General features: G+C 40.8%; 1 pseudogene; it reads left to right on the top strand.

Annotated features, from left to right (window-relative positions):
• Window positions 1-15,313: 15,313 nt before the first annotated feature.
• Window positions 15,314-19,415, top strand: LOC110300863 (60 kDa heat shock protein, mitochondrial pseudogene; annotated as a pseudogene).
• Window positions 19,416-19,620: the final 205 nt, after the last annotated feature.

Here is a 19,620-nt window from a genome sequence, read left to right as displayed (position 1 = left end):
CCTTCACAAAATGGCCTCTCTAGGCCTCTATGCAGGGACACTCCTGATGCACACCTGGTGTCAGTGGCTTTTCTTAGTCCTTCAGCACTTAAGCTTAGCTGTCCTGGAACTCTCTCTGTAGACCAGGCTGGCTTCTGCCTGCTGAAGTGCTGGAATTAAAGGTGTGCATTATCACACATAGCTCTAACCTTTGCTTTAATTCCATTTCAGGAGTTAAGAACTTACCTGTGGCAGGGCCGTGCCCTGAGATCACCACTCCCTTTATCCCACTTAGCATCAGGTCTCTTAAATTTTTATTTATCTCCTTGAAAACAAGATTTGGCTCCATTCTACTTACTAGTTCCAGTTTTATCTCTAAACTGTACATTTCTTTTTCCTTGCTCAGCTTGCTTCTTTTCATTATAGATCTCCAAAAGAGGAAACACTAATAACCACACAACAGAGTCAATCCGAGGCTGTTTTGAAATTTCCTCTGCCAAGAGACTTAACCCAAAATTCTTTACTTTACCCTCAGGAAGAATCTTCAGACAAGAGCAAAAGCAGCCACATTCTTTCCAAAATATCACAAGAATAGTCTCTAGGCCACAAACTGACATTCTTTTCCTCTGAAACCTCTTGAGCCAGGCCCCCACAGTTCAAATCATCCTTAGCACCATGGTCTTCCATGATCCTACTAGTATGTCCTATTAAAACTCACTTAAAGTATTCAACTGCTCTACTGATCCAAAGTCCCAAAGTCTACATTCATCCAAACAAAAGCATGGTTAGTCCTATCTCAGCAATACCCCAGTGCCTGGAACCAACTTCTCTCCTAGTTAGGATTTTATTGCTGTGAAGAGACACCATGGTCAAGGCAACTCTTATAAAGGTCAACATTTTATTGGGGTTGGCTTACAGGTTCAGAGGTTCACTCCATTATCATCAAGGTGGGAAGCATGGCAGCATGCGGGCAGACTTGGCGTTGGAGAAGCTGAGAGTTCCACATCTTGACCCAAAGTGATCTAGAAGGGGACTGATTCTTCCACACTGGGCAGAGTTTGAGCACTAGAAGCCCTCAAATCTTGCCTACAGAGTGATACACTTCCTCCAATAAAGCCACACTTATTCCAACAAGCCATACCTCCTAATAGTGGTATTTCCCATGGGACAAGCAAATTCAAACCACCACAGGGCTTATGGAGACCATTTTTATTCAGATCATCACAGTAAGAGACTCATTGTATTATACTTTATATAATAAGAACCCCAGACTTTATTCATTCATTCATTCTCTCAATCCCTCACATATATTACATACTGTTTCTTACTGAACTTTACAGAAAACCTATTGGCTTAAATTTTAAAATATGTTTTCATATCCACTGCATGTTTTTAATTACGGCTTTACTCTATTGCACAGTGCTCATTTTCTTGCACTAACAATGTAAAATTCATTTTTACCTTGTAGATGCACAAGCTATGTAACTAAGAGCCTACCTCTCCTTTCACTCTGACTTTCAGAGCTGTGAGAAATGCAGAGGCTTCACTCAGGGTAAGCCATCCCTTCTTAGCTGGTCCATCCTGTGGATGCATGTGAATGTCCATTTACACCTCCAGGCCTGTTCAGGATGGCAAGCAGTCCTGAGACATTTCTTCTCTCATCACATTTTCCTCTGTTTACCCATGAGTATAATTCTCTGTTCATCTGTGGCCCAGAAAGTTGAACTGCAGTGAAATCTTACATCCTCAATGCTTAGAATGAGTGTGCTCTGAGGATTCATCTATGAGACAGAAATGCTTACAAGTGACACTGGTCAAAGCTCTCCAGAGAAGCCATATTGCACAGCCATACTTACTGCCACCAGCAATGACTTGGCATCTTTCTTTCTCTTGCAGCCCAGCATCTATGTCTTAAGGATCATAGTTTTATGTGTTATCATCCATCTTAAATTACTTCATTAATATAGCTAATTGTCAGAGTGTTAACAGGTAGAGGCTAAGTTTTTCTTTAAATCTATGCCCTTCATTTGGGGTTTAACTATTACATCCTTCACAGTATACTCCAGAAGCACACCAAACCTGTCTAGAAAGGGTGCCCATTTAATGTAATAACATTGAAGCCTACAATCACATAACATGCTATGTGGTTGAAGGTCCTGTCTTGGTTTGCTTCTCTGTTACTATTATAAGACACTGACCAAAAGCAACTCAGGGAAGAAAAAGTTTACACATTATGGCCCATCATCAAAGGAACTAAAGTTGTCATAGTTAGAGTTTTGATTGCTGTGAAAAGAAACCATGACCAAAGCAACTCTTATAAAAGACAACATTTAATTAGGGACAGCTTCCTCCATTGTCATCATGGCAGAAAGGATGGAAGCAATCAGGCCAACATGGTGCTAGAGAAGTTGCTGAGAGTTCTACATCTTGATCAGAAGGAAGCCAAAAGGAGATTGGATGTGTTTCACACTGTACATAGCTTAAGCATTTAAGATCTCAAAACCCCATCTTCACAGTGGCACCCTTTCTCAAACAAGGCCACACCTACTCAAAGGGCATACCTCTTAATATGCTCCTCCCTACAGCCAAGAATTAAAGTGTATGAATCTATCTTTGGGGACCTTACATATTCAAACAACCACACAAGGCAAGAACTCTAGGCAGAAACTCTGATCTTTGGCTGCTCACTTCCTTGCTTATTCTGCCCAGGACCACTTGCTCTCGAGTGGTACCACACAAGGTGGTCTGAGCCCTCCCATGTTAATCCTTAATCAAGAAAATGCCCGACGATATGACTATAAGACAATCTGAGGGAGGCAATTTCTCACTAGAGGTGCCCTCCCAGATGGAGTTTCCTCGTGTCCTCTCCTCTCAAGTAACCATTCAGGAACAAGAGGCATGCCTATTCTAGGAAACAGATATTAGTAAGGATGGAACGAACGCTCTTTGAGAGATCTGTCAAACCCACTATACTGGCTAGTTTTGTGTCAACTTGACACAGCTGGAGTTAACACAGAGAAAGGAGCTTCAGTTGAGGAAATGCCTCCATGAGATCCAACTGTAAGGCATTTTCTCAACTAGTGATCAAGGGGGAAAGGCCCCTTGTGGGTGGGACCATCTCTGGGCTGGTAGTCTTGGGTTCTATAAGAGAGCAGGCTGAGCAAGCCAGGGGAAACAAGCCAGTAAGGAACATCCCTCCATGGCCTCTGCATCAGCTCCTGCTTCCTGACCAGCTTGAGTTCCAGTCCTGACTCCCTTGGTTTTTTGGTCATGATGTTTTTGCAGGAATAGAAACTCTGACTAAGACAGCCACACATAGCTGGAGCATGGCTGTAGGATTAAGAGAGGTGACGCTCTTGCAGAGGACGTGAATTCTACTCCCAGCACTCAATCAGGTATCTTGCAACTGCCTGTAGCTCCAGCTCTCAGGAGATAGGGAAGCTGATATGTCTGGCCTCCAAAAGCATCTGCACTCCCAAGTACATAAACCCTCCAGATACATAATTAAAAAGAGAAAAAGAAAAAGAACTTCTTTCCTGTCTGCACCTCTACGTACAGTCTCAAGTTGGTGCCCTTCCTTCCCACCCCACAGCTATGACTGCCTCTCACCAGGCAGGCTCTAACTCAGACAAGTAGCTCCACCTGCTTCCCAAGAGGCCTGCTCCAAACAGGGACACACAGGCCAGCCAATACCAGAGGCAACCTGATGGTGAAAGGCAAGCACAAGAACATAATTGACAGTAGCCAATGCAATATGACACCATCAGAACTCAGCTGTCCTATTACAGAAAGCCCTGAATATCCTAACAAACATGAAAAGCAAGACTATGACCTTAAACTCATGAAGATATTAGAGACCTTTAAAGAGAAATAGTTCCCTTAAAGAAATGTAGGAAAACACACTCAAATAGGTAGAACACAGTCAAACAGGTAGAAGCACTTAAAGAGGAAAAAAAAATAAATCCCTTAAAGAAATACAGGAAAATACAATCAAACTGGCGAAAGAAATGATCAAATAGTCCAAGACCTAAAAATAGAAATAGAAGCAATAAAGAAAATACAAATGGAGGCAACCCTAGATATGGAAAACCTAGGAAAGAGAACAGAAACTAAAGATAAGCATCACCAACAGAATATAAGAGATGGAAGAGAGAATCTCAGGTGTAGAAAATACTGTAGAAAAAATTAATCAAAGAAAATGCCAAATGTAAAAATTTCCTAACTCGGGGCTGGAGAGATGGCTCAGTGGTTAAGAGCACTGACTGCTCTTCCAGAGGTCCTAAGTTCAATTCCCAGCAACCACATGGTGGCTCATCTGTAATAATGGAATCTGATGCCCTCTTCTGGTGTGTCTGAAGTTAGCCAGTGTACTCATATACATAAAAGAAATAAATAAACCTTTTTAAATTTTTTTCTAACTCAAAAGATTAAGGAAATTTGGAACACTGTGAAAAGACCAACCCTAAGAATAATAGGAATAGAAGAGGGTGAAGATTCCTAGTTCAAAGGGCCAGAAAACATCTTCAACAAAATCATAGAAGAAAACTCCCCTATTTCTAAAAAAATAAAAAAATAGGTGGCTATAAATGTACAAGAACCTTATAAAACATGAAATAGATTGGACCAGAAAAGAAATTCCTCCCACCACATAATAATCAAAACACTAAATGTACAGAACAAAGAAAGAATATTAAAAGAGACAAGGGATATGGCCAACATATAAAGTCAGACATATCAAAATTCTACCAGATTTCTCAACAGAGACACTAAAAGCCAAAAATCTAAGACAGATGTCTTGCAGACCTTAAAAGATCTCAGATGTCAACACAGACTACTATTCCCAGGAAAACTCTTAATCACCCTAGATGGAGAGATCAGAAAGTTCCATGACAAAACTAAATATATTTAAAAAAAAGAAAAGAAAAAAAAATGCCTACAAATCCACCCCTACAGAAGATACTAGAAGGAAAACTCCAACACAAGGAGGATAACTATACCTAAGGAAACTCAGGAAGTTAATCATCTCACAGGAAAAAAAATGAAGAGAATCACATACACACAGTACCATCTCCAACATGAAAATTACAAGAACTAATAATCATTAGTAGTTAATATCTCTCAAGATCAATTGATTCAATTCATCCATAAAAAGACACAGGCCAACAGATTGGATATGTAAGCATGACCCCTCATTCTGCTACATAATAGAAACACACCTCAGCAAAAAAAGATAGATACTACCTCAGAGTAAAAGGCTAGAAAAAGGGTTTTCAAGCAAACAGACCCAAGAAACAAGCTGGAGTAGTTACCCTAATAACTAATAAAATAGATAGACTTTAAACCAAAAGTTATCAAAAGAGACAGGGAAGAATACTTCATACTCAACAAAGGAAAAAGTCACCAAGATGATGTCTCAAATCTGAACATTCACACTCCAAATGCAAAGGAACTCACATTCAAAAAAGATACTTTATTAAAAATCTCAAATCCCACATTGAGCCCCACACAATAATAGTAGGGTACTTCATCACCTAACTCTTACCAATGGACAGGTCATCAAAACAGAAACTAAACAGAGAAACAATGAAACTAACAGAGGTTATGACTCAAATGGATTTAACAGATATCTACAGAACCTTTCATTCAAAAACAAAAGAATATACCTTCTTCTCAGCACTTCATGGAACCTTCTCCAAAATTGACACAAATTTGTCAACATAGGGCACAAAGCAAGCCTCAAGAGATACAAGATTGAAATAACCCCTTACATCTTATCAGATCACCATGGATAAAGGCTGAACTTCAACAGCAACAGAAACAATAGAAAGCCTACATACTCATGGAAACTGAACAACTCTCTATTCAATAATCACTTGGTCAGGGAAGAAATAAAGAAAGAAATTAAAGACTTTCTAGAATTCAATGAAAATGGAGGTACAAGATACCCAAACTCATAAGACACAATAAAAGCAGTGCTAAGAGGAAAATTCGTAGCACTAAGTGCCTTCCTAAAGAAATTGGATAGATCTCATACTGGCAACTTAACAGCACACCTGAAATCTCTAGAATAAAAAGCACACCCAAGAGGAATAGATGGCAAGAATTAGTCAAACTCAGAGCTGAAATCAATCAATTAGAAACAAAAAGAACAATACAAAGAATCAACAAAACCAAGAGCTGGTTCTTTGAGAAAATCAACAAGATATACAAACACAAACTAATTAATACAGAGACCAAATCAAATTAACAAAATCAGAAATGAAAAGGTAGACATAACAACAGAAAGTGAGGAGAAGTGAAAAGTCATTGGGTCTTACTGCAAAAATCTTACACGAAAATCTAAGTGAAATGAATGATTTTCTAGACAGATAACACTTACCAAAGTTAAATCAAGATCAGGTTAAACTATCTAAAAAGTCCCATAAGCCCTTAGGAAATAGAAGCAGTTATCAAAAGCCTCCCAATGAGGGCCAGATGGTTTTAGGGCAGAATTCTACCAGACTTTCAAAAAAGAGCTAATACCAATAATCCTCAAACTTCTAGAAAATAGAAACAAAAGAAACACTACCTAATTCATTCTGTGAGGCCACAGTTACTCTGATACTTAAATCACACAAAGACTCAACAAAGAAAGAGAACTTCAGGCCAGTTTTATTTATGAACATCAGTGTAAAAATACTTAATAAAATTCTCACAAACCAAATCCAAGAACACATCAAAACCATCATCCACCACAATCAAGTCGGCTCCATCCCAGGGATGCAGGGAGGGTTCAATATAGGAAAATCTGTCAATGTAACCCACTATATAAACAAACTGAAAGAAAGAAAGAAGACACATGATCATCTCATTCGATGCTGAAAAAGACTTCAACAAAATCCAACACCCCTTTATGTTAAAAGTCTTGGAGAGATCAGGGATTCAAGGTACATACCTAAACATAATAAAAGCAATAAACAACAAGCCAATAGCCAACATCAAACTAAATAGAGTGAAAACTTGAAGCAATTCCACTAAAATCAGGGACAAAACAAGGCTGTCCACTCTCTCATTAACTCCTCAATACAGTACTTTAAGTTCTAGAGAGAGTGATAAGACAACAAAGGAAGATCAAGGGGATACAGATAGGAAAGGAAGACGTATCAAGGAATCATTAGTCTCAGATGACATGATAGTATACATAAACAACCCCCCAAATTCTACCAGAGAACTCAACTCCTACAGCTGATAAACACCTTCAGCAAAATATATGGATATAAAATTAACTCAAGGAAATCAGCAGCCCTCCTTTATACAAATAATAAATATGCTAAGAAAGAACTTAAGAAAACAACACCTTTCAAAATAGCCACAAATAATATAAAATACCTTGTAATCAAGCAAATGAAAAATCTGGTATGACCAGAACTTCAAATACCTGAAGTAGGATATTAAAGAAGACCCTCAGAAGATGGAAAGATCTCTCATGCTCATGAATTTGTATGATTAATATAGTGAAAGTGGCCATCTTGCCAAAAGCAATCTACAGACTTAATGCAATCCCATCAAAATTCCAACACAAATTTTTATAGACATTTAAAGAGCAATTCTCAATTTCATATGGAAAAACAGGAAACTCAGCATAGCCAAAATAATCCTGAACACTAAAAGAACCCTGACCTCAAGCTATACTAATGAGCAGTAGTGATAAAAACAAACAAACAAACAAAATAAAAACAAAACAAAACAAAAAACTACACGGTATTGGTAAAGAAACAGATGGGTTAATCAACAGAATAGAATTTAAGACCCAGAAATAAACCTATGCACCTATGGAAATGTTTTTTTTACAAAAAGCCAAAACCATAAAATGGAGGGGAAAAAGAAAGTATCAACAAATGGTGCTGGTCTCACTGAATGTCTGCATGTAGAAAAATGCAAATAGACTCATATTTATCACCTTGCACAAAGCTCGAGTCCAAGTGGATCAAAGAACTCCACATAAAACCAAATATACTAAATCTAAAGAACAGAAAGTGGAAAATAGCCTCTAATGCATTGGCACAGGGGAAATTTTACTGAGCAGAACACCAATGGCTCAGGCTCTAAGATCTACAATTGATAAGTGGGACCTCTTGAAACTGAAAAGCTCTGTAAGGCAAAGGACACTGTCAATAGGACAAAACAGCAACCTACAGATTGGGAAAAGGTCTTCACTAACCCTACATCCAATAGAGGACCAATATCCAAGATAGATAGATAGATAGATAGATAGATAGATAGATAGATAGATAGATAGATAGATAGATAGATCTCAAGAAGTTAACCACCAAAAACCAAATAACCCAATTTAAAAATGAGGTACAGAACTAAACAGAGAATTTTCAACAGAGGAATCTTGAATGGCTGAGAAGCACTTGAAGAAAAGCTCAACATCCTTAGTCATCAGGAAAATGCAAATCAAAACAACCCTGAGTTTCTGAGTAGTTTACACTACTCAGAATGACTAAAATAAAAAACTCAAGTGACAGTACATGCTGGTGATGATATGCAGAAAGGGGAACGCTCCTTCACTTATAGTGGAATTCAAACTTATACAACCAGTTTGGAAATCAATCTGGCCATTTCTCTGAAAATTGGAAATAGTTCTACCTGAAGACCCAGCTATACAACTCCTGGGCATACATCCAAAAGATGTTTCACCATACCGACAAGGACTCGTGCTCTACTATGTTCATAGCAGCTTTATTCATAATTCCCAGAAACTGGAAACAACCCAGATGCCTCTCAACCAAAGAATGGAGACAGAAAATGTGGTTCATTTAAACAATGGAATACTATTCAGCCATTAAAAACAAGGACATCATGAATTTTCCAGGCAAATGGATAGAACTAGAAAATATTATCCTTTCATGAGGTAACCCAGACCCAGAAGGACATATATGTCTGTACTCACTGATAAGTGGATATTAGCCATGAAGTACAAAATACACATGATATACCCCCACAGACCCAAAGACGTTAAAGAAGAGGGAAGGCCCAAGAGAGGATGCTTGAATCTCACTTAGAAGTGGGAAACAAAGCAGTCCTGGGAAGCAGAGGGAGCAGGGGAACTGGATGGGAGTAGGAAGAAAATGGTGGAGGGAGGGTCAGGATCAGGTGTGAGTAGGAACAGGAAGGAGGCACAAAGAGATAGGAATATGAATGGAAATCTACACCTGCAGAAGGTGGGGGGGGGGGGTGGGAATCTTTAGGAAGTGCCAGAATCCTGGAATGGGTGAGTGTAGGCTTATATTCTTAAAACCTCATTTAATAAGGGTACTTAAATGCTTTAACACCCTTCCTCCTGTCTATCACCCGCCAGAGGTACAGGTGACCTTTGCTGAGATGCCTAACAGTAGGAACATGGAACCTAAAGAGACCACCTCCCATAGCCAGGCAGGACCCCCAGTGGAGGGATAAGGATACCAATCCACCTACAAAACATTCCATCCAAATTTTGTCCTGTCTAAAAGATATGCAGGGACAAAGTTGGAGCAAAGACTATAGGAATGACCAACCAATAACTGGCCCAACTTGAGACTCATCCCAAGGGCAAGCACGAATCCCTGATACTGTTAATGATATTCTGTTATGCTTGCAGACAGGAGCCTAGCATAGCTGTCCTCTGAGAGCCTCATCCAGCAGCTGACTGAAACAGATGCAGACACTCACAGCCAAACACTGGACAGAGGTCAGGGACTCTTATGGAAGAGTTGGAAAAAGGATTGAAGGACCCAAAGGCAATAGGAACTCTAAAGGAAGACCAACAGAGTCAAATAACCTGAACTCCTGGGAGCCTGAGCTACCAATCAAAGAGCATTCACAAGCTGGACCCAGCACCCCTGCCCTACCCCTGCACATATGTAACAGAGGTGCAACACTGTCTACATGTGGGTATCCCAACAACGGAGGCTCTCCCTTAAAGCTGTAGCCTGACTGTGGTATCTATTCCCCAACAGGGCTGCCTTGTCTGGCCTCAGTAGGAGAGAATTTGCCTAATCCTGCAGAGACTTGATGTGCCAAGGAATACCTTGGGGGGTGGGGAGGACCCTCTCAGAGGAGAAAGGGAGGAAGGGACTCTGTGAAAGGGGGGACAGAGATGGGAGACAGTGTTTGGAATGTCAATAATTAAATAAATTAAAATAAATACTAAGTGAAATAAAAACCTACAAGATTCTCATAAGTTAACCTTCTTTATGTATGGAAAAGGAGATTTCTAAACTTTAAGTGTGTGTGTGTGTGTGTGTGTGTGTGTGTGTGTGTGTGTGTGTGCAAGATCACCATGTTCTCTTCTGTAAAGTCCAAAATACACTTCACATGAAAAATTCTATAAAAGCTGAGCATTTTGGTACATAACTGTAATCCCATAATCCAAAAATATGACAGGGCAAAGACAGGAAAAATGCAAGTTGCATACCAACCCAGGCCAGAAAATAATGCAAATTAAAAATCAATCAATATAGCTGGGGGGTGGGGGGGGTACATGCCTTTAATCCCAGGAGGCAGAGGTAGGCAAATTCCTGTGAGTTTAAGGCCAGCCTGGTCTACTGAGTTCCAGGAGAGCCAGGGCTCCCTAGAGAAACCCTGCCTGAGAAAACAAAAGCAAATCAATCAATATATTTTAATGTAAATATTCACCAAGAACTCCATGGTGAAAATTTTTCCTAGTTTGCTGAAGAAAAATCAGTAGCAGGGTTTTGAAAAAGAATGGGTCTTTTCACCACCTCCAGAGGGATGGGATTACACATGTAAACCACTGTTCTAGTCTGTGTCTCTTTTGCTGACCAAAAGCAACTCAGGGGAGGGAAGAGTTTCTCTGCCTTATGCTTACCACTACCACAGAAAGTCAATGCAGGAGCCCAAGGTAGAAGCCTAGAGGCAGGAACTGAAGTAGAGACTACACCTCAGAGGAGTGATGCCTGCGGGCATGCTCCCCTGCAGTTACACAGCCCAGGACCACCTGTCCAGGGATGGCGCCTCCTACATCAATCATCAATCAAGACAACGCCCACAGGCCAATCTGATGGAGGCAATTCCTCAACTGAATCACCCCTTTCCCAAGTGTCTTTAGTCTGTGTCAAGGTGGCAAAAACTAACCAGCAGAGCCACCATTAGTGGCACATTTTTAAACCAAGACTATTATTGTAACAACGTTTATTGATTTAGAAATGGAGACACACTGTGTTGTAAATTGAATTTTGCCAAACATCTTTTATTTGGTAGACTCAAAATGGTAAAATGGCACCTGTAAAAGAGTGAAGAAGCGTACAAAATTTAGAAAAAAAAAAAAACTAGTTTGTATTAAAATGCATCTGGGCTGTGTTATCTACTACAGGTGCAACGGCACAGCAGCAAAACGATTTACTCTTCATTGGCAAGGAACAACAGGGCAAAATATATGAAGTGACAGTTTTCAAGATGGGAAGTAATAAAGGGGACATTGATCCCTAAGAATTAAGCAAAAAATAAGGGGACTCATACAATTACCCCAATCCAGAGCCTTTGCTTTAATGAACTATACTGGCCACAGTAGAGTACAGCAACGGTGAATCTATGTGGAGCACGAGTGCCACCTTGAGGTGGGAGAAAGAAGTGAATCACCAGGAGACATCCCGCTAGTATCTCAACGTGTAAAACAAAAGGTATGTCGCCATTTCAAGATCAGGAGGGATCAACTGGGGAAAGAATTTAGTGGAAGGGTCTTACATTGTGCCAGAAGTGGTAAGGTAAGACTTCAGGGGGGCTGGTGAGATGGCTCAGCAGGTAAGAGCACCCAACTGCTCTTCCAAAGGTCCTTAGTTCAAATCCCAGCAACCACATGGTGGCTCACAACCATCCGTAACAAGATCTGACTCCCTCTTCTGGTGTGTCTGAAGACAGCTACAGTGTACTTACATGTAATAAATAAATAAATCTTTAAAAAAAAAAAAAAGACTTCAGGAGCTGTGAGATGTGAACCGTGTATGCTACAAGCAAACACGGAGGCAAGGCAGCCCACCATAGCCATAGCCAGTAAAAGATAGAACATAGAAGCTTAAAAATTGCAATTAACTAAAATCGTCAAAAAAAAAAAAGAGAACACAACGAAGCATAGGAGAGATGGGATAAGTTGAAAAGTAGAGTCAGATAATAAATATAAATATAAATAAATATAAATACATGATGGTTATATCAAAGGATTTAAGCACCTCACGTAAAAGATAGGTATTTTTCAGAGCAAATAAAAACATATGAGCCAGGAAAGGAGAGATGACTCAGTTGGTAAAAATATTTGTCCCTGTTTATAGAGGATCAGAGTTTGCTCCCCTGTACTCACATTCAGCATGCAACTCCAAACCACCCATAACTGAGTTCCAAGGAATCCGACATCCTGTTCTGACATCTGCAGGCGCCCATACACATATATACCTACTGAAATGCAAACACACACACACACCATAAAAATGTTTAAAATGTAACATCCAACTATCATACTGCATTCAAGAAGCTCACTTTTAATATGTACGTACAGCAAGCTAAACATAAAAGATTGGGGCTAGGGATGTGATTAAATAGGTAGGCATGAAGTCGTGGTTCAGTCCTGAACACTGAAAAGAAAAAGTAAAAAAATTTTCAAATGACAATAAACCACATTTAACTAATAAATGGGAAGTGGGATTGTTTATTTCAAATCAGAGAATATTACTAAGATGAAGGACTTTGTTTTATAATCATTAAGGATTCAATTAACTATAATACAACAATATTAGTGGCTGAAAAAAATTTAAAACATATACCAGTGTTAAGGAGAAAACAAGCAGGGCCTTGACATGTAAAATGATTGGTTTTGAAATGTGGCTGGACAGGTTGTTGTTGTTGTTGTTTTCTATCACCCATCTTTCTACTCTAAAGAGTGGAAGGCAGAGGCTCGCAGAGGCTTTACTTGTCATAAGCATAAAACTGAAGGAAAGTTTGGGGAGTAACTATTGTGGTGACTTTGTGGCTATACACTTGTCAATGTTTATCAACCTCAACACTAAATACCTTATAATTCAAAATGAAGAACAGAAATAACTTCAAAGCACAGTGAAGTCTCAGAGTAGCTATTGAGCTATGAGGTACCTAAAGTTTAAAAGAAAAAAAAACTGAGAAAGGGAAAAGAGAGACAGAGACAGAGACAGAGACAGAGACAGAGACAGAGACAGAGACAGAGACAGAGACACAGACACAGACACAGACACAGACACAGACACAGACACAGACACAGTCACAGACACAGACACAGACACAGACACAGACACAGACACAGACACAGACACACACACACACACACAGACACAGACACAGACACAGACACAGACACAGACACAGACACAGACACAGACACAGACACAGACACAGACACAGGCACAGGCACAGGCACAGGCACAGGCACAGACACAGACACAGACACAGACACAGACACACAGACACAGACACAGACACAGACACAGACACAGACACAGACACAGACACAGACACAGACACAGACACAGACACACACACAGACACAGACACAGACACAGACACAGACACAGACACAGACACAGACACAGACACAGACACAGACACAGACACAGACACAGACACAGACACAGGCACAGGCACAGGCACAGGCACAGGCACAGGCACAGGCACAGGCACAGGCACAGGCACAGGCACAGACACAGACACAGACACAGACACAGACACAGACACAGACACAGACACAGACACAGACACAGACACAGACACAGACACAGACACAGACACAGACACAGACACAGACACAGACACAGACACAGGCACAGGCACAGGCACAGGCACAGGCACAGGCACAGGCACAGGCACAGGCACAGACACAGACACGGACAATGACAGAGGGCTCAGTGGGTAATCTACTTGCTGTACAAACCAGGCCCTAACTTTGAATCTCCAACATCAGGTTAAGAGGTGATGGCCATGGTTATACACACCTGTAATGCCAGCATTGAGGACTAAAATCCTGCAGAACCCCAGAACTTCCTGGCTAACTGGTCTACACAAAGTGGCCAGCTCTAGCTTCTGTAGAGGCTCTGTCTCAAAAAGTAAGGTGGAGAGCAAAAGGAAAAACACTCAGAGTTAACTTCTGGGTTTCACACACCCATGAAGAAAACAGATACATACACACACCTGTGGGCACATGTATATACCACATATATTAACACCCCAAAATGAAATCCAGTACAAATACAACAACCAGATTTCTGCATGTAATAACATAGCTGTTGCAAGTGAAAATATGATGTCACCTGTACCATATCAGGCTAAAATCACACACACACACACACACAAACATATACTCATTCAACACACAAACTACATACATATACACACTATACACACATTACACATACACTCATAAACCACACACAAACACATGCACTACACACACACTCATGTACCACATACAAACACATATACACATTCATATATACACACACACATTCATATTCCACACATACTCATATACTACACACACACCTCACACATATACTATGCACATACTCATAAACCACACACACACTCATACACACTACATACACTCACACACTACACATACTCATATACCATATACACAAATACACACACTAAACACACACACATACTCACACACATTACACACACACACATACTCACACACATTACACACACACACTCATACACACACACTCACTCATAGTAGAGTGTTGTTTTAGTAGATTCTTCAGTCAGGGTCATGTCTTCTGCAAGATCAAAAATTTAATTATGAGATTTTCATTTACTATACCCCTCAAAACTCACCCAAAATTTGGGTTTACTTTATTATTTAAAAAGTTTTCTGTCTTAGGGTTTTACTGCTGTGAACAGACAACATGACCAAGGCAACTCTTATAAAGGAAGACATTTCATTGGGGCTGGATTACAGTTTCAGAGATTTAGTCCATTGTCATAATAGTGGGAAGCATGGCAGCATCCATGGTGCTGGAGAAGGAGATGAGTGTTCTACATCTTGATGCAAAGACAGCCAGAAGGAGACTCTCATTCCACACTAGGTGGAGTCTGAGCATAGGAGACTCAAAGCCCACTCCCACATCCTCCAGCAAGGCTGTACCTACTCCAACAAACACCTCAGAAAAATACCACTACCTGGGCCAAGCATATTCAAACCACCACACCTTCTTTATGAATTAGAGAATTTAGGCAATTACATTAATATCTTAGAAGTGGCAAATCTCCTTCATTCACCACAGACTGACTGCCTCAACTCGTGTTCTCCCAATGCCACCCTGCAGAAATGCTTTGACTACCCACAGTTCTTCGCCAGATGAAACCAATGTCCCTGGCACTGGCTCCTCTTCTCACTCAGACCTATGCCAAAGATGTAAAATTTGGTGCAGATGCTCAAGCCTTAATGCTTCAAGGTAGCATCTTTTAGCCAATGTAGTAGCTGTTACAATGGGGCCAAAGGGAAAAACAGTGATTATCAAACAGAGTTGGGAAATCCCAAAGTAACAAAAGATGGGGATCACTGTCACAAAGTCAATTGATTTAAAGGATAAGTACAAAAATATCAGAGCTAAACTTGTTCAGGATGTTGCCAATAACACAAACGAAGAGGCTGGATATGGCACCACAACTGTCTCTGTTCTGACATGGTCTATTGCCAAGGAGGGCTTTGAGAAGATCAGCAAAGGAGCTAATTCAGTGGAAATCCGGAGAAGTGGGATGTTGGCGAATGATACTGTAATTGCAGAACTTAAGAAACAATCTAAACCTGTGACAACCCCTGAAGAAATTGCTCAGGTTGCTATAATTTCTGCTAATGGAGACAAAGACATTGGGAACATCATTTCTGATGCAATGAAAAAGGTTGGAAGAAAGGGTGTCATCACAGTGAAGGATGGAAAAAACCCTGAATGATGAGCTAGAAATTATTGAAGGCATGAAGTTTGATAGATGATACATTTCCCATATTTTATTAACACATCAAAAGGTCAAACATGTGAATTCCAAGATGCCTGTTTTGTTGAGTGAAAAGAAAATTTCTAGTGTTCAGTCCATTGTACCTGCTTTTGAAATCGCTAATGCTCATCAGAAGCCCTTGGTCATAATCACTGAAGATGTTAACGGAGAAGCTCTAAGTGCACTGGTTTAGAACAGGCTAAAAGTTAATCTTCAGGTTGTAGCAGTTAAAGCTCCAGGGTTTTGGGATAATAGGAAGAACCAGCTTAAAGTTATAGCTATTGCTACTGCTAGTGCAGTGTTTGTAGAAGAGGGGTTGAATCTAAATCTTGAAGACATTTAAGCTCACGACTTAGGAAAAGTTGGAGAGGTCATTGTTACCAAAGATGATGCGATGCTTTTGAAAGGAAAAGGTGACAAAGCTAACATTGAAAAACATATTCAAGAAATCACTGAGCAGCTAGACATCACAACTAGTGAATATGAAAAGGAAAAGCTGAATGAGCGACTTGCTAAACTTTCAGGTGGAGTAGCTGTGTTAAAGATTGGAGGAATAAGTGATCTTGAAGTGAATGAGAAGAAAGACGTTACAGATGCTCTCAATGCTGCAAGAGCAGCTGTTGAAGAAGGCATTGTTCTAAGCTTACCCCTGAAAGAAGCTGAGGAAAAGGGTGATCCTGTAGGAGGACCAGCGGTCTCAATTAATATGGACTCCCGAGACTTCTCAAACACTGGACCACCAAACAGACAGCATACATCAGCTGATATGAGGCCCCCAACATACATACAGTAGAGGACTTCCAGGTCTGCGTTCATTCAGAGATGAAACACCTAACCCTCAAGAGACTGGAGGCCCCAGGGAATTTAGAGGTCAGGTGGGGGGGGCACCCACATGGGGAATGGGGTGAGGAGGAGGTGTGGGATGTGGAGAAGTCGGAGGGTAGATGGGGAGGGGCGGGCAATGGAATATGGGGTGTAAAACATAAATTACAAATAAAATTAAACTTAAAAAAAAAAGGAACCTAGCATGACTACACTCTAGAAGACCCAACAAGCAGCTGAAAGAATCAGAGGCAGATAGTTGCACCCAACCAATGGACAGAAGCAGTTGATCCCTGTTGTTGAATTAGGGAAACACTGAAAGAAGCTGAGGAGGAGGGCAACCCTGTAGGAAGACCAGCAGTCTCAATTAATCTGGACCCCCAAGATCTCTCAAACACTGGACCACCAAACAGGCAGCATACACCAGCTGATATGAGGCCCCCAGCACACGTACAGTAGAGGATTTCTGGTTCTGTGTTCATTCTGATATGATGCACACAGATATGATGATTCTGATATGGGGCCTCAAGAGATTGGAGGCTCCAGGGAGTTTAGAGGTCAGGTAGGGTGAAGGAGAGTGGGAGCACTCTCGAGGAGATGGGGTGGAGTGGGGAGGAGGTGTGGGCTGTGGAGCAGTCGGACGGTGGATGGGGGAGGGAGATAAAATATGGAGTGTAAAATAAACAAAAAAAAAATGATACAAGCACTGGGAAAAAAATTCCCTTTCATAATTCTACACTACTGTCTTCAAAAGATTACAAATCTCAAACATTATTATACTTCATTTCTGAAAAAGCCAAGAATCATTTTGAGCAAATAGAGCTGAATGGAATGGTATTATCGATTTAGAATAAAAAATTACGGTAATGTCTATAAAATACAAACATCTTCTCAAAAATACTGACTGGAACAAGTGTGACTTAAGAAGTATGCAGTCCCCACAGCAGGTCTTTAAAAGGAGTTGTGAATTTAGGAAATGAAGGAAAATGAGATTTTGTAACTTGTGATTCACGTAAAAGAGTTGTCTATGAGCCCGCGGCCTGGGGCTGAAAACAAAGCAGAACAGACAGGGCTGTTGTTAAGACTTTCCTAAGAACAGCTTGACTGTAAAGATGAAAAGAATGCAAGGACAAGCAGGGCTATCTTGTCTGAGTCAACACCACCTGGCCGGAACCTCCCCTCTGTCTACTGCCCCTTGATGCTGGTAAAGTCATACATCAACTGGTTGCTATGTGAACAAAGATAAGCCCCCAGCCCACAGGAACAAAGTCCTGATGCCCTTTTGCTGACATGTAATCATTCTGTTAATGTTTGAATAAGCCAATAGTGTGCCGCTATGCTGAATTCCACACCCCTAAGCCCCTTACCCCATAAAAACCCCTAGCTTTTGAGCCTCGTGGCCGACATCCGTTATCTCCTGTGTGGGATGCATGTCCGTCTGGAGCTCCATCATTAAAAGACCTCATGTAATTACATCAAGATGGTCCTTCGTGATTTTTTTGGGTGCACGCCAAATCGGGAATTGAGGGGTTTCCCCACTAGGTTCTATCAGAAACACATTTTAGATATCCTTATTGTTACGACTTGGATGTGGTGAAACACCACCACAGGCTGGTGTGTGTAAACACCTGCTCCTCTTCTGTTGATGTTGCTTCTCATAGCAACATCTCCTGAGGGTGGAGCTCAGCTGGAAGAAAAGTCAGGAGGTGGAGCTTAGCTGGAGGAAGTGAGTCTTGAGGAGGTGGTCTTTGATGTGTTACAATGCTTGCTCCCAAGGGTCTCTCTCCCTGCTTCCTGCTTCCCCATGCTCCACCCCACGTGTGAGTGAGCACTTCACGCTCCTGCTACTTTAGCTTGCTGTTTCACACCTTGATGGGCTATACCTTCAAACCATAAACCAAAATAAGCCCCTCTCTGCTTATGTTGCTGTCAGTCATGGATTTGATCCTAGTAACCCAGCAAAGTAATGAATACACTTTTTAAATTTTTGTTTTTAATGGGCTTGTGCTGCTCTTCAGAAGATCCAAGTTTGGTTCCCAGCACCCATGCCGGGAGGCTCATAATCATGTGTTAACTGCAGCTCTAGGCGATACGGCACTCCCTCATCCCCCACAAGCACGTGCGCAAGCGCAGGTGGACACACACACACACACACGTAATATATGTTCACTCAGATACTTAAACATTAATAATTTTAAGATTGTTTCTTTTGGTCTCTGTCTAGCTTCCCCACGTGTGGCTCACCCTTCTACTTCTGGATTGATATTAGAGTTTTCCCTAATTATCCTAGATTTCACTTGTACCCTTCTGTATCTTTTGCTTTGTTTTGTTTTCTTGTAGTTTTTATCAGGCATACAGTTGGCTCAGTGTTAGTGACTTCTACCCATGGATGCCCAGTTCCCTTGGAAAATCCCTTATTAAATGTGCAACCCTGGAGGAGCAAGGCTAAGGAGCGAGGATGGGGAGGGAATAGTAGCTGTCCTTTATTTTGTATTGCCTCTCATTATCAAGCCCTAAGGACTTCAGTGATGCCTCCTTCAGCCTTAAACCTTTCATTTCTATTTTGGCAATAGGTCTGTGGCAAACTGAACCTTTACTTTGGCTTGAAGTAAAAATGCAGTTCTTTGCTGCCCACGTTAGATTATGAGTTAGCCATGGCACATAGTATATTACTTTGCCATTTCACAAAATCTCTTTAGCAAAGGCCCCTTGCATAAATGTACACCGTTTTTGCTCTAAATCCTAAAGAATTTTCAATATGTCTGATTTATCACTGCAGTGTTTCTGATCCCACAAAATAGGATTAGAACTTGACAT

The sequence above is a fragment of the Mus caroli genome, unplaced genomic scaffold (genome assembly GCF_978045245.1).
Source record: "Mus caroli unplaced genomic scaffold, Mus_caroli_1 scaffold_10, whole genome shotgun sequence".
NCBI lineage: Eukaryota > Metazoa > Chordata > Mammalia > Rodentia > Muridae > Mus > Mus caroli.
Note: the sequence above shows the minus strand (reverse complement) of the source record. Positions and strands in the feature narration are given on the sequence as shown.